Genomic DNA, 25,192 nt, shown 5'->3' on the forward strand with positions numbered 1-25,192 from the left:
TACACAAAAACAACTCATATTATGTACATATATATTTGATATCAGGAAATGAAAGACAAATCAAAAGACGAGGAATACAGTCAAATAAATGAGATTACTCAATACTCTCTAGACTAGCCGCTGCTAGTTTCTACTGTAATAGATCATTTTATTCCTCCAAGGTTGCCGATGCGTTTCGAGACCAGGAAACCAGTTCCTGGACTCTCATCAGGGCTTTTTCTTTTGTCTGTAAGTGATGTAAAGAATAAAGTTTTATTTGCACTATTCGAAGCTTGTCTCCATTTACGCTACACAAAGGACCTTTCAGACTATGTCCGGCTAAGACTGAATTTACATACCGAATTCTTTTAAGGCGGGGGACTGTGGGGAAGAGTTCCTTGTTCTTGAAAAAACCTTCTCTTTTAGATTCGAAAGCGATATGTGCTGACTCCTTGTTCTATGTACCACACAATTCTAATAAAAAAATGACATGTATTAGTCATTTATGTTTATTGTGTCCTTGCTAAATTTAAAAGAAGTAACCACACTTCGACATACCTTTCTCGTAGTGGTCGTTCATTTACTATTTCTCTGTTGATACTTAAAACAGCTGTGTTCGCTTGCACACTGGCAAACGAACCGGTTAACCCAACATGTTGCGTCTCATGTGGTAACTGTATCTACAAAGAGCGAAAACACGTTTAAGAACTATCGGCATTACTTGCCATGTAACTGTGTGACAAACCGCTCGTGCGGAAGACAGGAAACATACCTGTCTTATTTCGTGTGCTGCCTTAGTGTAGTATTTAAGATGTGCTCAGGTCCTGTGAAAAAAGTATATACCAGTATTTTAGGATAGTATTCAAGAACACTGGTCTTTCAAATGTACCTAGTCGTTCACTATCGACTTGCCTTTTACACGAGTCTCGCCGCCGTCTGGATCCCAATTGAATCAAGATGGCGGCTTGGTTTCTTACTCGTTTTATTTCGAAGAGCTATGCATAAGAATTGTAGGACATGTAGTCACCCATTTGATTTATAAAATATAGCGCGATCGTATGTAATGTAATTAATTCAGCATTCTCTGCCCTTCAATTCAATAAATATAGTTTTTGACCTATATAAATTGTGTTGTGTAAAAATAAGGGTGGTGTGGGCACATTTTCTGGTGTGTACTTTAAAAAGGGTCCAGCCTACTCCATGCCCTGATGGACCTAACTCCTTAGGAATATAAAATCCTACAAGGTATGGCGCTGCCCCCGACCTGGGCAAGGGCAGAAATCATTCCCATTTATTAAAAAGGTACACAACTCAATCCAGCAAACTATCGCCCAATAAGCCTTATAGAGGTTACCCAAAAAATCTTTGCACGTGTACTTCTGGGCCGTCGCAATGCTGGATGAAAGAAAAAAACGTACTAACACCTTTACAAGCCGGATTCAGGGTCAAGACCTCAACCCTTGACCAGATCTTTGTATTGCAATTAATCCATTAGAAAACAGTGGTTTTAGAGAGTGGCAGCCTCAATCTCAAATGTGTGGATCTTAAATCGGCATTTGATATTGTGCAGCAAGATCAGCTATGGGGCATACTCCTTGATATGGGAGTACCAGTTTATCTTCATCATCAGCTGAAATGCCTGCACCAAGATAATTATGGGAGAATAAGATATGGCAAAAAAGGCTAACTACCGCCCACTTTCCCGTAGAGAAAGGGGTGAGACAGGGATGCGTTCTAGGCCCGACACTGTTCTCCCTCTTTATAAATGGTTTAATTAAACTTTACTAGCAGGGGAAGATATAGATGCACCGAGGTTGGTGAACCGCAAAATTCCACACACTGCTACTCTCTAAATCACCTATGGGTATGCAGCGTGTACCAGAAGAATTTAGCGCTTTCTGCAGGAAGAGGGGTCTGGAGATAAACCTCCAAAAAACAAAATATATGGTTTTCCATGCTAATACCACCAATTGCCCACACACTCAATTGGAAGGCAGGGCCCTAGAGAGGGTGTCTGTTTTTGATTACTTGGGGCTTACACTTAATGACAAGATGAATTGGGGAACACAAGTAAAGAAAGCTAACCTAAAACTGACTCAGTCTACAGTGGGTATTCTAAAAATACATTAAAATTGCTCCCAGAAAGTGATAGGCCCACCAGCAGAAATATACAAAATACAGGCTAGGGGAGCTTCTTTATATGGGGCAGAACTCTGGGGCCACTGTCCATCAAATTTGCTCTCCATGACAGAGAATCTATTTCTAATGCAATTGTTTGGTCTCTCTAAGAGTACTCCACTAACACCACTTAGGATGGACCTGGGGATTGGCCCATTAGCCGATGTAGTTGCCTCTCGACCACTCCTATATTTGCGTCGTCTCTGGAGTACACCAGAGCTAGTCAACTACAGGGAGGAACTGAAGGACGTCATGACCCTTCTGGGTACAGGGAACCTACCATGGCTAGCCCTATATTAGGAACTCCTGCCAGGCATTGGGGAGGGCAAACATGTGGATAACACCTGAAGAGATCTGCCCCACAATCCCCAAAAAGGCTTTACTCGCCTCCTATAGAGAACACAAACTGGCCCAACTATGCCAGAGTACCAACTCCAGTAGCTTGACCTCCAGGTTCCTGGATGTCAAACAGCAATACAAGCTGGAGCTGGTACTTGACAGCATACAACCACTACTTGCAAAGAAACTGTTCCTTCAATTCAGACATGGGGTGCTCCAGCTTCGAGCATTCACTAACAAATGGCAGGGTGCATCCAAACTAGAATGCCCAGGGTGGGACACAGTTGAAGAAACAAATCTTCATGTTGTTCTCTTTTGCTCTGCCTATAGAAGGCCACGGTCCAAGTGAGTCATTCAGCTCTGTAGAAATCTGGGGATTAGACATCACATCGAGGCCTTTAGACTCCTCAAACACAAAACGGATCCATTACTCGTGTTCGCTACATCCAGGTTTCTATTCTCGATGTGGTGCATCCGTAGAGGCATTTTAAAGAAAAAGAATTTAGAAAACCCTTAATTGAATGTGCACTAAACAGGCTGTCTTGCCATGTTTGTATATCCCCATAGCTTGAATATTGTCTCGTAAACTTCTTTCTCCTTCTGGGTTGTTTTGCTTATCTACCTCTTTTTAAATGTTTTATATCTCGACAGTTTCCAACGTGTTCTTTTAAAATGCGCCCTCAAGCCATCAGTCGAAGTTAGAATTTTATTATATACTAATTGATACTAAGGGATATTGCAATTGTCTTCACCGTGATGTAAAATACCTATTCATTGTTGAATAATGCTTGCACTATTTCACTATTGAGAATTGACAAGAGGGAGTGCAGTTATTGCTGAATTCCAAACTCTGTACAATTTGCATCTGCCCTCTTGGTCCTATGATGGCATTTTAGTATAACATTAGCTACTTTGTGTACGGCCGAAATAAAGCTTTCTTTGACTGACTGAGATATATATATATATATATATATACACACACAAAGTATTTGTGGGGGGAGATTCCCCCATGCCCCAACTTACCTTAAATGTGTGGTAAATGCATGTGTTGTAAAAACATACATTTGAGAAAAACATGTGTGCTAAAAAATGCATGGTTAATGAATGCACAATGTGGTAAAAACCTTGTTGTAAAGGCTGTTTCCCCTCTAACAGCCATTAGAACTCACTCCAGACTAGAAGTTTCTATTAGCATTTGTCATCTGAATGAATCTGACAAGCATCCATAAAAAGCTCTGTGAAGCATAGCTTCTTCATCATTAGATTAATTGAACATACAGTGTTTGACGAGTGTCGAGTCTCTCCACAAATTCAAGAATGGTTTCTCTAACCTTCTGCCGTTCTTGACTGAAAATGTAACTTTTGTAATCAACAATGGGCATTGGATTAAAATTGAGATTCAAAGGTTCTTTAATCCGACAGAATAGGACTTCATCAGTTCGCACCATTTTCTTAATGACTTTTTTTACACCATCACCAGCAAGATTTTTGCTACTTGATAATCTTTTTGTTATCAGTCTCTTCAAATGCATCAATGATATAAAAGAATGTCTCTATCCAAGCAGTTCCTCTATCACCAATATTTTCATTTTTGGCAGTATCAAAAGGTAGTGGTGGTTTCAGGAAGGCAGTAGCATTGTAACCATTTATGGGAGTGTTAGACATTTAAGGTGGAGCTCTTTCAGGTATTTTCCAGTGTCCACTAGGACCTGCATCACTGGGTCCATCTCTGAGGCCCTGCAATGGATCGACCTCCAGATCATCCTGGACAGTCTTTGGGACTGTGACCTCCTTATTGGTCTCCATGGGAACCCTTCACTTTCTGGAGACCTCTGAAGTTGTTCTGAGACACCACCTGGCAGCTTTGGTGGTAGGCTGCGTCAGGTAGTGGACAGGTCAGTAAGCACAACCCCTATGCTTCTTCTTGGGTCTCCTCGCCTGGTGCTGAGGTCGTAGAACTCTGCTTATCGAGGCTCCAGTAAGTGCAATGACAATATGCTTTCTTGCTAATTGTTCTGTCAGCCGACGCTTTTATATATTTTTATTTGTATTTGACTACTGCAGTCTTTAGAACTTCTTTTCTGTCTCTGGATGTATCACCCTTTGGAAGTAACGATCTGTATAATTTATAAATGTATCTTACGTAGCAGCGATGTACCTTTATGTTTGGCCCAAAATGCAGGTTCTCGGCCACAGATGTGTAGATTTTCTGCAGTGCTTTCCTTATCTTCAACTGCTTCACACCGGCTGAAGCAGCGCTTTGACTCTACAAGCATTAAGCGTCAATTCTGTTATTTGACGACTGAACACATGGCCCGAACAAGCAGTTTGCTTGGACCATGGCAAACTCTCTGGGAGAGCACTGTTGAGCTTCAGGTTACTTATCCGTTATCTCGTCACCAGTTGTAGCATCCTCCCCAGCCTGGGTACCTTCAATAACACCACACACGGAGCTTAGTATTACATGTCCTTCTTTGTCTGGGTGTAACTGCGAACTGAGTATTCTAAACCAGCCTTCATTGCATTCCACTCTAACATTTACGTCACAGCTCTATGGAGTCCTTCAGGACCCAAACAGGTCTTGTTATTGCTAACTCGCAAGACACTACAGGTTTGAATCACACCAGGAAAAGAATAGCCTCTTTGTTCAGGGGCTGACAAAAATTTTTACTATTATGTTGAGTAGCCATAATGCCTACAACTGAACTATTAAGGTTAAATTCTGTTTGTGGCATGTGCTATATTTCTCTATTACCAGAAAATTTGGCGTTGTTCAAAGGATCACAATGCTGCATTTATAAATAAGGGAAAGAAGCACTGGACCAATAATCAACCTACCACATAAAAGACATACCTTCTCAGACGTTTAACTAGTGCTGCTGTGATTGGAATGAATATATGTCTTTACTTCCCAAGCTTTACATCGCATACCATTACAACGCGGTCATTACAACAACTGCGTTCTTACATCGCAAACCATTACATCCAAAGTCATTACAACGACTTGCTGTAGAGGGCGTGCTGGACTTAAGGAATATTATAATTTACTATTCCTACTCCGGTTTGTGGAACACCAGGGATGGTGTTGGATTGTAAATCCAACACCTTCTGCCCCCTACAGCAAGTCGTTGTAACGACTGGTGATGTATTGGTTCGCGATGTAACAACGCGGTCATTGTAACAACCACGTTGTTGTGGCATGTGATGTAAAGCATGCGTAGTAAACGCTGTTTCCCAGCTGGAACGCTGGTACTTAAAAGACAGCTAAGATTTGCAATTAGACTATGACTCTGCCTAGCCTTAACTATCAGCTCAATGTTTGCTTGACACTAGGGCCATAAAGTATCTTCAAAATTTAGAAGTACCCTCATTGGGGGCCCTGGTGAGTCATATAAGAGATGAGCAATAGTCTGGACTACTTTTTTCATTCTTCATGGAACTGAACATTGTGTCATTAAAAAAGCAGACCAGTTTCCCTCGAAGAGTTGTTCCAGTTTTTATGGTAAAGGTGAAATTATACAGCCCTACAGATAGCAGTTTGATTTGTGCATCAATGCATGCTACTTACTCTTATCCAGAGGGGCCACATTTAATGGAAGTCTGAAACATTAGAGGTGAGTCTTGCTGAGAATCAATCCTGAGACATATAAACACAGCTGGCAAGTATCTCTATATCAGTTATTAAGTCGTCAGTGTGGAGGCACGGCTTGATGGCACATGAAACTGCTGCCTTGAGCCAGAGCTCCCAGTCATGAGGTGTGTCAGTGGCTGATTCAGACTAGGCAGCCTAGTTCAAATTTCTCCTCAACGCCGGACTTTGGGAATGAAGACATAGAGACCATGTGGAGAGATGTTTGGTCTCTGGTAAGACAATATTTATTGTCTTATCCACACCATTGCCTGGAAGTGCTTTGTTTCCTGGATCCTGCGGGCCGCAAAGGCCATTTCGTATTCTCAGGTGCCGCCCATTTTTCATGCTGTCACATTTTGTTTTATGTTGAGCAATCTTTTCTGCATTATTTGATGGAAAGTGCATTTCCTTCAGGGAATTACTCAATCTCAATTATTTCATATTTCTTCTGCATCGAGTGTCTTGTTACTTCTCTTCAATTTTTGACCATTGGCAGGAATTGTACTACTGTAGCATTATAACTCGCTTTTTATGTGGAAAACAAGGCATCTCAAGCTGTCAACTAAACCATATTTTCCATAAACTGATAATCAAGACTTGACACAATCTGTCTGCTAACATGGAGGATAGTTTTTCTTAGAAACAAGATTCAACTTCTACAATTCCTAAACTTATTTCCTCAGCATATTCCTCAAATGTTATGCCTCCAACTAATAGATTGAAACTGGAACCTCCTTAACCAGGTTCATCTTCTTTTGCCATCTCAATGTAACTCTGCTAGACGAAATGTGTGCTCCTCATTGTCATGTACAGGAAACAAACCAAACATTAAAAGAGAGAGAGAGAAAGAGAAACAAAGATGACGCGAAAGAGACGAGGGGAGTGGTAGAGAAAGAGGGGGCGAGATGGAGAGTACAAGAAGAGTGGGGAAAATAAATACCACTTACCTCTTCCGCCAGCTGTGTCTCTCCTCCTGCTTCTCCAGCAGTTCCTGGAACCAGGAAGCACCCAGGCTCTCCAAAGTCAATCACAACCCTGCAATGCAGCGTTGTGATTGGTCTGAGCACCCTGGATCGGCGTTTAGATGGCGACTGAGGGCCTGGGCATGTTCCCAACAGGCTGTGTAATACAGCCTGGTGGGGAACATGCAAAGTGCGCATGACTGTTTGGCCAGCCAAGCAGTTATGTGCACTTGGAGTATATGAACAACACCTCTCCCTGTGCCTCCAGCCCCGCCCTACCCTAACCCAGCGCCGAACCTGCAAAAAATAAAATAATATCTAGGTTATTATCATTTTATATTTCCTGCTCACAGAGAGCTTTTGTTAAAGTTTTCATGTTATTTACAGAGCCTGTCATGAGCTGCAATTAACATGAAAACTTAAACAACTGCACACACTCACCCCGCAGCCCAGCTCTATTAACAAATGAAATGTAGCAACAAAGTTGCCAAGGTTTCAAATTGCTATGCAGGACGGTTTCAAACCTGCCTTAAGACCGTTCAAGTGGTGCTGTATGTGTGGTAATGCACTGTCTTTTCACTTTTTTAAGCAAAAGTTTGGCACTGCACCCACACTTGTGGTCTGGTTACTGGCGCACATAGCCTTGGTTGCAGCGCACATAGACCTTACACTGCCGCACACAGAGAAAAAAGATTTGCAGGACCATTGCCTAGGACACTTGCAACAGTCAGATGCTGTCCCATGCTGGTCATGAGAAACAAAAGATTGAGAGTCCACAAAGACCTAATATGAGTGAAAAGAGATACAAAGTCATCATTGTTTCACTATTAGTAAATACCCCATTATATTAAGTCTGGGAAAAGGGCAGCATTAGAGAAAAAAAGTTCGAAAAAGCCTTTAAATTAGCATCACACGTTTTAAATTAAATAGGCTTGAAACCAACATCAAATATAATGTAAATCATTTCAAAATAAAGAATATATAGAACTTTCACCAAACATTATTACATAAAAAATGCTAGTTAGAAAAACCATATTACCACAAATGTTCTCAACATTCATCATATAAGCATGTAACTTTATAAATTCACGTCATAAAATGTGCTTTTGATAAACAATAGAAGCTCTAGTATTACTATGCGAAAATTCAAGATTGTATCTATTTTCTACATGTTTTTGCGCCTACTTGTAAATAGTGCATTCAAACAGAAAGCATTAGAAAAATAAGGCCATTTTATTAATAGCTATTTCCGTTGAACATTTTCACAAGAAACTCATTAGTGCCACTTGTTTATATGCATTAGTATTGGTTTGCATGTACGTTTTATTCATCCTGTGTTTTGAAGCACGCTTTTACGGTGCTTCTGTACTTGTCTCATTTGTCACTGTGTCTAACGTGTGCAAAGTGTACTTTCAGCTCTTCTTGTCTTTGATTAGTAAATGGGTTGTGTATTAGGACTTTTAAAATTGTGATACATCACTGTATAATTTAGTCAGCCTTGCTGCATTAAGTTGACTCTCCCCGTCGCATAATTCACGGGGTATAGCTCACAATCGGTCTTTCGACATCGGACAGCGAAACCTTAAGATAGGGAATGGGTGACTACGGCTCACAACTGAGAGGGGACATCTTGAAAGCACATTCCTCTGCACCGAGGTTGTCCCTTGCAAGAAAGGAGCCCAAGGTTAACGAGTGAAGGACCTTCTGTGACCATCACACAAGAAGGCATTATCTATTGTTCAGCGGTCACTTATACTGAGCAGTGGGCTAGTAGACATCCGGACCCTGCTCGACAAGGGGGAAACAGTGGCCCTCATCATCCTGGACCTCTCCGCTGCGTTCGACACGGTCTGCCACCGCACCCTAGTCCAGCGCCTCAGCAACATCGGTATCCAAGAGAAGGCACTGGAGTGGATCATCTCGTTCCTCGCCGGAAGAACACAAAGAGTCCGCCTCCCCCCGTTTCGCTCAGAGGCCACCGAAGTCATCTGCGGCGTCCCGCAAGGATCTTCACTCAGCCCCACCCTCTTCAACATCTACATGAAACCTCTCGCAGCCATCGCACGCCAGCACAACCTCAACATCATCTCTTACGCCGACGACACCCAGCTGATCCTCTCCCTCACCAGAGACCCCGACACCGCCAGAACCTGCCTACACGAAGGGATGAAAGACGTCGTCGAGTGGATGAAGGACAGCCGCCTGAAACTGAACTCGGACAAGACGGAAGTCCTCATCCTGGGATCTTCGCCCTCCGCCTGGGACGACTCCTGGTGGCCCCCAGCCCTGGGCACCGCACCCAAGCCAACCGACCACGCACGCAACCTGGGCTTCATCCAGGACCCCTCCCTCTCGATGACCAGACAAGTCAACGCCGTCTCCTCATCGTGCTTCAACACCCTGCGTATGCTTCGCAAGATCTTCCGCTGGATCCCGACCGAGACCAGGAAGACTATCACCCAGGCACTCGTCACCAGCCGACTGGACTACGGAAACGCCCTCTACGCCGGAACCACAGCCAAGCTACAGAAAAGACTCCAACGCATCCAGAACGCCTCCGCCCGACTCATCCTGGATGTGCCCTGACGCAGCCACATCTCCAGCCACCTGAGGAACCTGCACTAGCTCCCCGTCGACAAGAGGATCACGTTCCGGCTCCTCACCCACGCACACAAGTCTCTCCACGACCTGGGCCCCAAGTACCTCAACGACCGCCTGACCTTCTACACGCCCACCCGCCAGCTACGGTCCACCAGCCTCGCCCTCGCAGCCGTACCACGCATCCGAAGAGCCACCGCCGGAGGAAGATCCTTCTCTTACCTGGCTGCCAAGACTTGGAACTCCCTCCCCATCCACCTTCGGCTGACCCAGGACCATCTCGCCTTCAGGAAACAACTCAAGACCTGGCTGTTCGAGCAGTAGCATACCCCTCCCCCCAAGCGCCTTGAGACCCTCCCGGGTGAGTAGTGCGCTATACAAATGGCATGATTGATTGATTGATTGAGTAGAATTGGGTATTCATTTGCCTCAAAATAGCAGTGGTCCACTCCAAATCGAACATTCTTAGCTTAATAAGAGGCTGGAGCATCTCATACACAGATTACTGTATATAGGACACAACGAATGAATTTGGTAAACAAACGTAGGATTACAAACCAGAAGGTGATGGGGGCAGGGCACTAACAGGACACCTTTGCAAGGATGCATTTCCAACTCTTTTGCTACATACGAGATTTCCTGGCAGGGGGAATGCCCGCACAGTACATAGAGGAGGCAATCAGATGAATAACGCCACATACCACTGCTAAAGGCTCCACAGTCCTCACCATGAGTCGCCTAACAGACACGGCGACGTCGGCTTATAGATACATCCTTCTACGAGACACCGTGGATATTATTACTGCGCAACAAGGAATTCACTGGGAGTCATACGAACAAACCTGACGAGCGTCGAAGGCTCCACTGCCTTAAGCCATAGACTAGAAGCTGACAGTCCCCTACACGCCCCCATAAGTTCGTTAACGATTAGTTGCATGCCACTGGTTTCAGGTAATAGGTACAGGAGGAGCACGCAGCTCCTAGACACCTGCTGAACCTGGAGCCACTTCTGTGCCAGTGTGCCCTTAATAACAACAACCATCAAGACCAGCCCACGAAACTGCACTTCTGGGCGTGAGCCATGCGTACGACTAGGACGGTCCCTTCCGGAGCGATTGCGCGATCTCTTCCGGAAAGGCGGAGCGATCACTTCCGGGGCGGGATCTTCCAGTTTATAACCAATTGCAGAATTTATGGGGCGGTGCAACCACCCAGCCCCTCCTAGTACGGCCCTCTAGAATGAGTGTCAGCAAAATCCAGTTTTCTGATTGGTTCCGATTTCCATATTTTTTTTAACTACTTTTTAGAGTCGAAAGCTAGGCAGAGGCGATCGGATTGTGGAGACCCTCTGACGTGAGACGGGAGGTAAGTGTCACGTTCCGGAACCTACCACCTGTGTCGAGTTGGTCAGGGTGCGACCACATGACACTTGGCTACAGTTATAATAAATGATGTTGATGATCCGCGCAATGTAGTTAGTGTGCGTGCATAGTGAGTGTCAAGTCTACTTACTGTGACCTTTCTCTCACCTATATTTATATTTTGGCTTCTCACATATCTCTTTTTCCTTCTGCCAGTTCTCCTGTCATGCGTTCTCTTCATTTTATTCCTAAGTGTATCCCCCTCAAAGCCCTTTGAATACTGTTGCCTCAGTATTATGCTAATCTTTTCTTTTTCCTTACATGCTCTCCATATCACGTTTATACTTCCATTTCTCATGTCCCCTTCTCTCTCTCCTCTCAGCCTTCTCTCTCTCCTCTCAGCCTATCTGCTATGCTATTATTCTCCCCCACTTTATTCTTATTCCTTCTTTCCATGGGCTCCCTTTGTATATCCCTTTCACTGTGTCGCTTCCTTTCTACTCAGATCCCTATGGATCAAAGGTGTACATTTATTTATACCTTAAGCCCATGAATGCCCTTTCTGCACTCATCTATTCATTAAAGGCCCATTCCTCACCCGTCACTTCTATGAATAGCCCCACTGCCTTGTGTATCTTTTGCTACAATAAAAGTCCACTATTTTAGGATTTATAAGCCATGGTTCGCATGAGTTAAGTCCACATTTTGGGGAAATTGACCATTTAAACTTTTTTACTGTCATAAGTTTACCAAATTGTGGGTTCCCCTTTGCCTTCTTTACAATGCTCTGCAATAGGAACGTGCAACCTTTATGCATTTATTCTAATTTCTAGCTTTGAAAAAAACCACAGCATCTACCAGCTACTTCGGTTGACAGGTTAGAGGGTTTATAAACCATCCCCTCTGTCACTTTAGTCTCGCCCTGTGCTGCTTACACGCCCTTTCTTATCGAAACACCAGACATGGTAAGGCTCTTGCAAGCTCTCCCTTTTTTTCTGTTGTTATTGCCCCTCTCTTTCTCTAGATCCCTTCTGTCAATTCCCCATCCGTGGCTACCTCCAGTAGTTGCCCTTCTCTCTTGCGACTGCCTCTTTCTATATTTTTCTCTTCTCACTAAACCAGGGCACAAGTCCTAAAAAAAGAAGTGGGGGGACGCTGTCACCAGAAGTGACGTCACAACAGGAAGTGATGTCACGAAAGGTGGCTCCGATCTGTCCCAGGGAGGCCAAAAAGGTGAAGTCCAGCTGTTTGGCAGGGGGGACGGCGTCCACCCTGTAAAATAAGTGAGGGGACGCCGTCCACCCGCGTGGTACCCCGACTCGAGTCCTGCACTAAACCCTTATTGTCACTATCTTTTTCTCTTGTGTCACTGCCCCTCTGTCTCTCCTGCCCTTACACCTCTTGCTAGATGACACTGATCGCTGCCACCTGTAGTATGGGATTTCTGTACAACACCTCCTCACCCTGTTGTTGCTCCCCCTCTCTAATGTTACTGCCTACTCTTTGTTCGGTCACTGCCCCCACTCGTTTTCCTATCACTGGACCCGATTTTCCAGTTACTCCACAGTTACTGCACACCCTGTCTTTCCTGTTACTACCCTCTGTTCTGTCCCCTACTTCTTTCTTCTCAGAGCCTCTCTTTCTATTTTGTCACTTCCCTCCCCTTTTCGGTAACTGGCCCCCGTTTTTATTGACACTGCCTCTTTCTCCTGTCTCTGAACCTCTCTCATGGTACTGCACTTTTCTTTCTTTGCCTCTCATGTCACTGCCCACTCTTTCTCTACAGTCATGTCCCATCATTCTTTGATCTTTGTCCCCACTTTGGCTGCAGTGGTTTCTTCTCTCTGGCCACTATTACTTTCTCTCCTGTCACTGTTCTCCTGTCTCATTTCATGGCCTCTCTTCACCCTGATATCTCCACTTACCTTTTATAGCACCTTTCCTTTCACTGCCATTGCCATCTCTACTATTGTTTCCTCTTCACATTTCATTGTCCCAGTCTTGACTTCTTGCTCTATCTCGCTTGTCAATTGTTCTCCTGTCAGTGCAGGTGTACATTTCCACATCACTGCAGACCATATTATGTGCACTCTATTGGCACCTCTGTGTCACAGGCAATAGATGAAACACTTGCTTAAAGAATGTGCTTTAGTTTTCACTTTTCTACTATTCACTTGATTCTGGTTCATACAAAAGTTTGTGGAATGCAGATACCTGTCACTGAATGAATATCATAAAAATTGTGCTATTTATCAAGGAACGCAATAATGCAGTAATCCACATTATGGGCATACATTTACAAATAAATTCCATCTCTAATTTCAGACTGTTGCTGGAAAGGCAATGCAGTTTCTGTGATAAAATGTTGCCATTTCAAGTGTCAATAATGTTTCCACTTGGAAACAACGTTTAAGTTTAGAACAATGAGGTTATTACTACCTTGAACTATTTCCTCAATGTTCTTATTTGTTTTGGTATTGTATATATCGCAATGACGGCTTCTTTTCTAGTCACTCCAGAACACTTCATACACAAATGGAGAGATTACAGTGATATTTATTTAGAGGTAGTTGTGTGCTAGAGTTACGATAATCAATATAATTGATTGTTTCATATTAACAGTCTCCTGTTATTGATACTATTGAGTGGAAACGATCTTTTACACATGAGAAATGTGTCATTGGTTACCTATTGAAGCTGGTGCTCAGGTGTGTCTTGTGAAACTGACTTATTAATATCATGGGTGGCAATTTGACAAATTCGTATTGCCTAATCGCTGTAATCTGGGATATATTGAAAGGGCACCATCTCAAACATAGGCAACATAAAAGTGATTGGGCCTCGGTATGAGTGGAGCAGGGGTGGCTTAGCATAAATCATTTGGCCCACTTTCCCCAAGCTTTTATTTGTCCGTTTAAGGGTATTAGAAACTGTCACCTCTACAAGTATTAAGGCTTCACTCATTTAAAGCTATGTTGCTTTGTAACCGTGACATTATGCAGAATAAAAACACGCAACAAACGTTTAAAACAAGCATGTTACCAACCTAACATCGGGAAACCGTAGAAAGTAATGAATTTCCAAGAAGATACTAAATTGCAAAGACATATGCAGCAAGATCTGGACTGTCCAAAACAAATCCGGGACAAGGTTCTGCAATAGAGAATGTCTGCCGGCGTGTCTTCTCTTAGTGTTTCGTTCCATTTTATATCCAGCCTATAGCTCAGAAATATCATTTTCTTACTGGGAGTCTCGAGATTATTAACACAGGTAGCACATTCCAATAGACACTTAGTTTGACTTGCGTTTTAATTTAGACTTGGCCTCATCGCTGTTTGATATGCACGAATTTACTTTCGACTACAGTTCATATGGGAATAAACACCCTCCAACTACTTATTCTCCGGCGTATGTTCTATATATGATTGTAAAACTGTATAGCGTTCCGTCGGGTGTGTGTAATAACCAATACATTTGTGCCTCCCATCTAGCTGGTTGGTTGCACCCTCTTACATTTCCTAAATGTTTCTTTCTTGTGTGTCACCGGTGCAGCCGAAGCTAGCATCAATATTTACACGGGGCTCCCGGAGATCGAGGAAGCTGGGGATGATGTTTTCATTTCTTTGGCTCTTCTGTACTGCCTGGAGAGTTCCTTCTCCAGAGGCTGTGTGGGTGGAACTTGCAGTCAGTCCCCTCTCCTCGCAGCCTCCGCAGAGCTGCGCCGTGAAGGGCACTGAAGGGTAAGCAGGTTTTCGCAGGAACAGCTAATATGTTGTGCAATAGGAACATAGTAAAAAAAAAAGTGTGCAGAGAGACCATGACCCTCATTGGTGTGTTCAGCCCTCCTTTGATCCTCTTTTAACCTCAGTTTTAATAGAACGTTCATCATTTTCAGGCTTGACCTTTCGAAATATTTATCCAGCCCAATGCATTTCCAAGCCCTGTCCGAGGTTGACCAGCTTTTTCATGCATGACATCCGTGAGAGGGAAAACGACCCCCCCCCAAATAAAAATAAATGTGTGTGTATATATGTATGTGCGTGTGTATATATATATATATATATATATATATATATATATATATATATATGTATGTATGTGTGTGTCTATATATGTGTGTATGTGTGTATCTGTGGGTGTGGTTGGATGTATATGTGTGTGTGTGTGCATATGTAAATGTGTGCATTTGTGTGTGTGTGTATATATGTGTGTGTGTGTATGTATGTATGTATATATATATATATATATATATATCTATATATATATATATATATATATATATATATATATTCAAAAACCACTTTCTTCCTGGAAAGTACGTGAGTCGCACACGAAGCTTCTTTTCTGCCGATTTTATTTGGTGAATAGAACAGCATGTGGCATTTCCTGACGCGTTTCGTTCTCCTAGAACTTTTTCAAAGGTGAGCCATTACACCAAGACACGCCGTTTGGATACTGCAGTTCGATGTGGTATTTAAGTTCATTTCCTCTGATGGTACTTTAATATCAGGATCACTTCCTGTCGTGAACTGCATTCTGGAGCCTGTAGTACCAAGGGCTGTGTCGCATTTATATCCCTCCAGTGGGTAGTGTCATTTGCTGCTGTTCAAAATGTAATTCATTTTAATTTAATTAATCACGTTCTTGGGTGAAGTTAGTTGGCTGAAGTTTCCCCGTGTCAGCTCACTTTTAAAGTTAACTCGGGTCCAATACCATGGCAGGTCCTTGGCGGCACCGCATCCCCCTCTTCGTTCCCACGATTCAACATGAAAGGCTCAGGGTCGGAGGATGATGGCGCTCTTCTGGTGGTGCGTTACTCTTCGGCCGAGCCAGCCGATTTATATTCAAAAACCACTTTCTTCCTGGAAAGTACGTGAGTCGCACACGAAGCTTCTTTTCTGCCGATTTTATTTGGTGAATAGAACAGCATGTGGCATTTCCTGACGCGTTTCGTTCTCCTAGAACTTTTTCAAAGGTGAGCCATTACACCAAGACACGCCGTTTGGATACTGCAGTTCGATGTGGTATTTAAGTTCATTTCCTCTGATGGTACTTTAATATCAGGATCACTTCCTGTCGTGAACTGCATTCTGGAGCCTGTAGTACCAAGGGCTGTGTCGCATTTATATATACATCGTTTCTATCACTGGTGTTACGATTGTTTGGATAATTAGGGGTTCGCGACCCCGTCTTGGCCCACCGCGGACAAGCGGCTGTGGTTTCTGCGTGGAAGCCTGCAGTGGAGATATATGTGCCAGAACTAACAGTATTTTGGGGGTGCATTTTTTATTTAGTTCAGGAGCATATCTACCTACTACCCCAGTCAAAGCTATTAACATACATGCAGACTTGTATATTTTAGATCTCAAAGACTGTTGAAATGCGTCATGTGGCACAGTATTTATTAATCAGAGATGTACTATTTGTCACTGCGGAACCCGCAAACGTGCAACTTGTGGAATAAATGCAGTGCCAAATTTGGAATTAAAAAGATATATATATATAATGTGTGTGTGCCTGGGCCCTCATCAGTAGGCCGCTGCAGCTCAAACCACTCATAGCACCTGCTATCTCTGTTAATGACGGTACCAACATAACTACTGATCATCATACTACTAACAAGTGTGACACTTCAGACTATTCCAGGCCACCCAGAGCTATAGAAATGGCTTGGGTGGCTGGTATTAGTAATTTTTAATGTATATGGAATTAATAAACCACTGTTGTTGTGCTCATCTCCAAATTAAGACAGCGTCACCAGATAAGTTCCAGTGTTAACAACTTAAGTGCTGGTGCCAAGCACCCAAAACCACTGTCTCAAGTTAAGCACTGGATAAATACTATTCCAGACACTGCCATCCTTATCTTACACAGATTATAGAACCCAAACACCAACGCTGTTATTTTGCATGGCCTGCAATTGAGTCCAAGTGTTATTTTTTCCATTAAATAACGTTTTTGAAAAAAGGCTTTATATAGAATGTTTCTGAGTTTTAACATAGTTATATTACCCATTGACTTGTTGGCATATATACGTTTATTGTGTATCCTGCAAACGCTTTGAGATTCTTTAACATCAGTAGTGCCCGCAGCTGTGACCAGCAGGCTCAGTCCCACATCACCCCAGACCGGGCACCACTTTTTCTGTGCATGATATATATAGGTTTCTGTCACAGATCCTGGGAAGTGTATTGTAGGGTAAGGCCACAGGTATTTGTGTGTTGAGGTTGCATATAGTGTAAAGTATGAAAATGTGTGAAAGTTTTACTCTTTAATTATTTTAACCAATACCCTCATGTTTCACCAAATCTTGCACATCCAATCACTTGATGTATATTCTTAATATCGCTCTCCATTTATATACATTCATGAGAGAAAGAGTGTTCCATCCTTCACGTTTCATTTTGAATGCATCGGCTGCCTAGCACTCAGGGAGGTCGTGTTTTTAATGAGTTACAGGCCCTACAACGGGTTAAACATTAATCTGTAATCTTCATGCACCGGCCTAGCCCTGATTCTTGCCAAGAACGAGGGAGCTGGTTTCTTGGCAACTGTTAAGGTTTCTTTCCATTTATTGATGGAATTCTGACATCATTTTTAGGAAGTAAAACAAGAGAATACTAACTTAAGGAGACCGTAGGAATTTAAAAAGTCTACAGTGTCAGCTCTTTTATTTTGTAACAATGAATTTGTTGGGCACTACTGTCTTGTTGGAGAACTGGATAAACACTTTATTATCATAGGAAACCTGGAACAGGCATTCATTCTAAGTCTGTAGGTTAATTTAATGCACCTTTCTTTTATATTTACAATGTCTTGGTATCAAATAGATATTACATATCAAACAAGTAATTCGCTGGTCTGTCGAGCTCAAAACAAGACACAACCAGTACAAGCATACTGCTCCTACTAAAACATGGAGGGAGTCCTATTAAGAGGACGGAATCCCATCACCCACCGAGATGGCATGCTTCATCATCTGGGATCTCCTCTTGGTTGCAATCCCTAGTGCAACCACGGGCTACACACCCCTCAATGTGAGGGAGGAGCTCGGGGATGTTTTTTTGATCAATTGATCGCATCTCCTAAAATCCATTTGATCCAAGCGTAAAGAGTATAAAGGGCGATGGTTGCAGTGCAAAAAATGGTGATGTGAAAAGTGATATAAAATTGGCTACTAAGAGAAAAAAAGAGTTTATTAGTTAACTCTTGGTGTCAAGGTTTTAGGAGATTTTATCAATAAAACATCGCTGAGCTCCTCCCTCACATTGAGGGGGTTGTAGCCCTTGGTTGCACTAGGGATTGCAACCAAGAGGAGATCCCAGCTGTGCCTCTGAGCAATAAGGCTTGGAAAAGGAACTTAATGTAGAATCTTTAACAGCACTGAAAACAGAATAAGAAAGTCACACACCAATAAAGATATACAACAAAAATGTATACAATTTATGAAAAAGAAAGCATATTTTAAGAATTTTTAGAGACCTTGTACATCAAAATTCACAAGAGGGTTCAGGAGGGGCAGGGTTTAGAAGTTTTTATCACTTTTAAATGTGAAAGCTCCAAGCATTCATAAACAAAACGTTTATACATTTTTCAAAGGTTTGAAAGAGTTAGTGTGGGTATTCGGGCTAGGGTGACCAAATCCCGCAGGGAAAAGGTCTAGAGGCAAGAAAAGATACTTTTGGACAGTTACCTGACCACCACAGCATTTTTAAAGCAAGTTCTAAACTTTATGGAATGACCACCATAGACATCAATGGAGTTGTCTTGATGCTGAGGATACAGGCAAAAGATCCTTAAAGGAGCTCCGGTTGTGGTGCGGTCGATGAGGGTGCCTCTGTGGTTGTGCCTTGGCTCACTGGTGATGAGGGTTGACTTTGGCCATGGAGATTGGGGGTCACTCGAAGTCCTCTATGTTGCAATAGTTGGTCAGCGGTCACTTTGCACTGCGGTTCGGTCAATATCCTTAGATGGGTACTTGTGTCCCTTGAGTACGACATTTACGATCTTTGATAGCACTCCCGGGTCCGGCAGACACAAGTGCAACTTTGGCAATCTCCGATTTGTCCTTTTGTGCGCCTGTCGACTGGTAGCAGCAAAACCTCTGCAGTGGCACCCAGCTTTTTAGTTTGGGTTCTTTCAGTTCATGTGTCCCCAGAGCTGGTTCCAGGGGATCCGTCGACTGGTCCTTAGAGTCACAGCTGTGGGTGATGGCGGCAAATCAACTTTTCCCCGTGTCAGGGTCCGCAGACACAGTCCCAATCTCACTTGCCCAAAAGTGCTGCCATTGCAGTCCTCTGGACAATGCAACCTCTCTGTGTGTGGGTAATGGCAGCAGGGCAGTTCTTCTGCAGTCCTCTTTTCGATTCCAGCATTATCTGATGGGCATGGTGCCACATTTAACGCAGGAAGGTGCCCCAAGGGGACCACATAGTCATTGACCAGTGGCTACTCATTCCTACCCTGCCTAGTGACTTGTTTCCTGCAATTACCCAGAGTGCCCCATTCTTTCCCCTTTCGAAATGGCACAACTCTTCCTTGGTTGTCGGGAGCACGGACCCCCACCCTATAGGTGTGGCTACCAGTCTGCTACATGCCCACAGGAATACAGGTTTAGAGACGTTTTTTCCTCTCTGGCTCTGTCTCCTAATTGTCCTGCTCAGGGGTGTTGTCGCAGTCGGCCCTTCAAAGGTATATTCCCCTTTGAGGCTCGCCTTTTGGGCTACCACCCTGAGTGGCCATCCTGGGAGAAGAGGACTCACCTCACTCCACGGCAACTGCCTTTGTTCCTGGGCCTGGGATTTCTTCACACATATCTCCAGGAGCTCAGCAATACGTGTGTCAGGGCCTTTGTGAAGCCACTTGACTGGCTGAAGCGCAGAGTGGCAACTTTCTAAAAGTTGCTAACATTAATAGTGACATTAAATCTGGCCTGGGCATCAAGTTGGATTTAATGCTATGATTAGTTTGATACCTTACTCCACCTTGTTGGGTAGTCCCTTTCAGAGGTTAGCCGGGCTGGAGTGCCAGCCGGTAACCCTATGTTAGCCAATAGGGCTACTAACCTTTCCACAGCAAAACAACAATTTGGAAGTGTTGTTGTTAAGACATATATCGAAAATCATATGTCCTACTTAATAATATACAGCTTCCTGCCATAGGGCTTCATAGGCCTTCCATAGGGGAGACTTACATATATCCTTAAGGGAAGTGGGACTGCTAGTTCGACTTTGCCATTACACAGACTGGCAAAGTCACACTAGCAGTGTAAAACCCTGCCCTTTCAGTTTGCAGAGGCAGGCTAGGCTCCATTTGACCATGTCCTATTCAGGGAGGCACAAACCGTGCTGCAACCCTGGATGAACACTCTGCCTTACATGCCCTGGGTACCATATAATTGGGACTTGTAAGTAAGTCAATACTTGCCGATTGGGTGTATCTAGTTTAACATATCTTTTTCATAGGGTTAGAACACTGGCATTGAGGGTTGGTTAGCAGGCCTTAGTGTACTCTCAGAGTTGAAAAGCCAGCAGCTAATAGTCGAAATGGAGCAAAAAAGTGGTGGAAAAACTGCACAAAGGCTTGTTTCCTTGCACTAATTTACATTCACTAACTCATACTCATCATCACATACTCACCCTGGCTCAACTATTCTCACTCTCCCAGACTTATTTATTCTCACTATCTTGCACTCAATCTTATGGTCACTCACACATTGTCACTCATTCTTACTCTGATTAACTCACAGGTACTCATTCACACTGACGTTCACTCACTTTTATCCTCATTTCATAATTCTCACTTACCCTGACTCACTCATACTTGCTTAGTGACATTTATTATCACTCCTACCATTGGCTGCCACTTTCTCTCACACTCACACACACATGCTCACATACACATCAACACTCCCCCCTCTCACACAAGCACACTCTAACCTGCAAGCATGCACACAACAACCATTTAAAACATTATTTTACTTACCTGATACTCCAGTTTTTAGTACACAACAATTATTCACTGTTAGCGTAATTAAACTATGAGCTGAAAACAAGAAAGGTCAACCTCCCCATGTCTTATTGCCACTGATTTTGTCACCTCTGAGGCCAGGGGGTTGCAAAGGCGGTGTCAGTAAACAAACCAGGTGACTCCTAAATGACATCCATGATTAAAATACTAATGTTATTAAAGATTAAGGATTATTGGGGTTGTGTATCTACAGAGCTTCCTAAAGGAATGCTTGGATAGTACCTCATTATTCTCGGTATGTTATAATTTCAACACAACAAGGTGTACATCAGTTTGTGGGTTTATTTTGTTGACTAAACTTGTAGTCTATACTTCTGGTGGGCCATGATAACCCGTTTCTCTGCCGAGGATTTTCCACCTCCAGTGCTGAGCTCTTTTTTTATATATAAGGAGTACTTCATGCTTAACTTGTTTTCCACAAAATGTATCGAGGCCAAATTTGCGTATGTGTACAAAGTGTATGGATTCCCTGGAAGGACCTGATAAAATACCCAAAATACAGGAAAATGTTATGTTTTGTTTTTTGAAAAATGAGAAAATAGTGCTATGCAAGAAAGCGTAGAGAATGGTTTCTAAAAATGGAGAATAAGAAAGGTTTGCCAAAATCACCACCTTCCCAACGTTCAAAATCAAGCAGAGTTTTGAAAAACACTTTTTTTTACAATGTTTTTTTTGTTTTGTATTTTCCAAATTTTTGTGGTTCCAACCTGCTTGCAGTTTGTGGTGGAGAGGGGTGGGAAACCCCTAGGTGACCCACAAAGTTATACATTGTGAAAAATAGACCAAATTCCCAATACAGCAAGGGGTAATTTTGTGTAGATTACTCAAGATTTTCTCAAATAAACTTGTCAGCAAAACTAAAATCATGTAAAAAAATAGAATAGCTGACCACGTTTTCATCTGCACCTTTTTTACCATGATGTCTGATTCGCAAAAGCAATGTAACATTTAATCTGTCAGACCCTACTGGTTGCAGGGATATATAGTTTTTTGGGGGTATCCAAAAACATGTAATACCTAGGGCCAACAACCGGGCTGCAGCTTATAATGATTTTTACCAGGCAGCAATTCATTTGGTAAAATGTAATCATTGAAAAATGGGAAGAAGGAAACCTATTCAATTGTAGATCGCAGCCTACCAGACAGAACAGCTGTCTGGTCTGATTAAGTCATCTTGGGTACATTCAGAAGGTTGACCTAGGAATGCATTCTACCCATTGCGTACCATTGGCTTTGTAACTCACGTTTTGTGGCTTTCTATTTGCTGGCCTAATTTGCTTTAGGCTAACCAGCTCGAGTTCCTCCTCTCCTGTTGCCCAAACCTTGTTTACTGTATTCTTTCACAAACTCACTTTCTGTAAACAGGCCTTTAAACCTTGTTCTTATCTTGTCACATTTGCTGTGCATTCAAAGACCGAGGTCAAATGTCAGGTTGTGTCTTCCAGGGACTTTGGTGTTTATTTGTCTTTCTCTGACTTCAAAGTGAGAGTATTGATGTGACAATCTGGCTACTGGGGGTCTGCTTGAGGAAGGCTTTATGATGTTATTTCTTTTCTTCTATGCTGATGATCAAATCAGTACTTTGGGTGATGACATTTCCACACATTATTGTTCCACTCTACTCTAAACATCTAGACTCTACACCATTACACAGTGCACTCTACCCACACTGTGCACCACTGCACTCTTCAACACTGCAGTCTACACCACTCCGTGCGACTCCACTCTATTTGACCCTACTATGCAACTCGGCACTCTATGCCACTGAACACTTTAGGCCAGTGCACCCTACTCTGTACCACTCCACTATACGTCATTGCACTCTATGCTAATCCCCTGTAATGGGCAGTTACTGTTACCGTGTTGGGATGGATCACAGGACGCCGTATTATGCTATGCGTAACTCTTCTTTTATTTTCCTTTCTCGGGTATAGGTGGGCAGGGATAGCAAGGAGTTGTGGGTATAATGGTGAGTCAAAAGAACAACACAAAAAGGAGGTATAAGACAGCTTCTTCTTCTAGTTCTTGGCTCCAGAATGTCGTGGTAGGGTATGCTGGGGTCCTCCTGTTTCTTGCACTCTTGCTTGCATACACTCGGTGGGGCAGGAAAGAAAATAAAATACAGGTCGGGGTCAGTAATTATGATCTCAAAATAGGGTTGTCCTTGTGCTACCGTCAGCAATATCTGTGCGGGGGGAGTTCATGTGGGTCTTTATCAAAAGAGAGTACCACCATTCCACTGCCCTACCTCCCCATTCCTCCCCACCTCCCCCATCAGAACGATCCCTGTAGGGATACTTGCCTTGGGCCACAGCCTGTCCCCAGGATCGTGGCAGCAGAACCCGGGGCGTCTTCTCCTTCCTTTAGCCCACCGGGTATGGTCGCATTATAAACTCCACTCTTCTGTCGTCTCCTCGTCTGTTCCTCCTCAATCCCGTCTTTCTCCGCTGCGCCACCATCCTCTATGCTCTCCGTCTCTCTTTCTCCGGTGACTCTCCCCGACTCCTGGTCCTACGTGTCTTTTGGGCTGCCCTCTTCCGCCTGCGTCACGGTCTACTCCCTGATTTCCTGGGCCGCTGCTAGACCGCTGCCGCCTTCTGGTCTGGGTTGCGGCGTCGCAGCTGTACTCCACTTCCGGTCAGACCTGACTCCGTCCTCCTTACATCCCCCTATGCCACTCTAATCTATTCTGCACCACTGCACTCACCACAGAAACAATCTACTCTACGTCACTGCACTCAGCACCACTGTATTCAGTGCCACTCCACTCTACTTTGCACCACTGTATGACTGCACTCAATCCCAAAGCACTCCACCACTTTACTCAAAACCAATGCCCTCTACGCCAATCTACTCTGCATCACTGCAATCTGTGCAACTATTCTCAACTCCATGGAACTCAAAGCCAATCCACTTTAATCTACTCTAGACCACTGCACTCTATGACACTCTACTCTGCGCCACTGTACTCTACGCCAATGCACTCCACGCCAATGCACTCCACGCCACTCTACTATACATCACTGCACTCTGATAGTATACACTGCACTCTCTGCTACTCTACTTTATGCCACTCAAGACCATGGAACTCCACGTTACGGAAATCTACGCCAGTCCAATCTAAACAACTAATCTACTCTACACCACTGCACTCTACGACAACACTCTATACCACTACACTCTATGGCACTTCACTCTACTCTACTCTGAAACAATTTACTCTGTCACTGCAGTATTAGCCACTCTATTGTACTTTGCACCCCACGCCACACCACTGCACTCAATGCCAATCTACTCTGTAACTCTGCACTGTCCGCCACTATACTCTATGCCACTTCACTCTACACCATTCAGCTCTACGTAGATTTATTCTGCACCACAGTACGCCACTGCACTCTACATCAATGCTCTCTACGACACACTTCTCTGCAGAACTGAACTCTCTGTCTCTGTTCTCTGCGCCACTCTATTCAGCACCACTCTTCTCTGTGACACTCTCCTCTGCGCCACTCTGCTGCAATTGATGCCACTCTAATCTGCTGTGCACCACTGCACTCTGACCCTGCACTCTACACCACTTCACTCAACACCTTTCTACTTTGCACCACTCTACTCTATGCCAGTGCACTCTTCCCCACTCTACTCTTTGCCACTACACTCTATACCACTCTGCAACACTCCTCTCTGCGTCAATGCACCCTACATCACTTATCTACCCCACTCCACTCTACCCTGCACCACTCCATTCCATGCCACTTCACTCTACTCTGAAACAATCCACTCTACGCCCCTGCTCTTTATGCCACTTCACTCTAGTCCACTGCAGTCAGAGGTGCACCACTCTACGCCACTCTATTCTACGCTATTGTGCTCTACGTCACTACTCTATGCCAGTGCACTTTACCCAGCACTACTATATTCTACCCTGCGCCACTCCCCTTCACTCTACTCTGATGCAATCTACTCTGTGCCACTGCACTCTATATCACTGCACTCCACGCCAACTTTACTCAACTCTAGGCCTCTGCACTCTAGGCCTCTGCACTCTACGCTGCACCACTCTACTCTAAACCCCCACACTCTATGCCAGTTCACTCTACGGCAATTTCACCTAA

At 43.7% G+C, this 25,192-nt stretch overlaps 1 protein-coding gene across 4 annotated transcripts in view; it reads left to right on the top strand.

Moving 5' to 3' along the window:
- Nucleotides 1-10,932: 10,932 nt before the first annotated feature.
- PTPN3 (protein tyrosine phosphatase non-receptor type 3) overlaps nucleotides 10,933-25,192 on the top strand; it is a 1,880,479-nt gene continuing 1,866,219 nt past the window's right edge. For 2 of the 4 annotated variants that reach the window (XM_078687726.1, XM_078687728.1), the window contains exon 1: nucleotides 10,991-11,052. The gene's annotated coding sequence lies outside the window, so the exon portion shown is untranslated. Of the gene's footprint in view, nucleotides 11,053-25,192 lie in introns of all 4 variants that reach the window. The other 2 variants (XM_078687727.1, XM_078687724.1) reach the window with 2 other exon arrangements.

This window comes from Lissotriton helveticus, chromosome 4_1 (assembly GCF_964261635.1).
Source record: "Lissotriton helveticus chromosome 4_1, aLisHel1.1, whole genome shotgun sequence".
NCBI classification, from domain to species: Eukaryota; Metazoa; Chordata; class Amphibia; order Caudata; family Salamandridae; genus Lissotriton; species Lissotriton helveticus.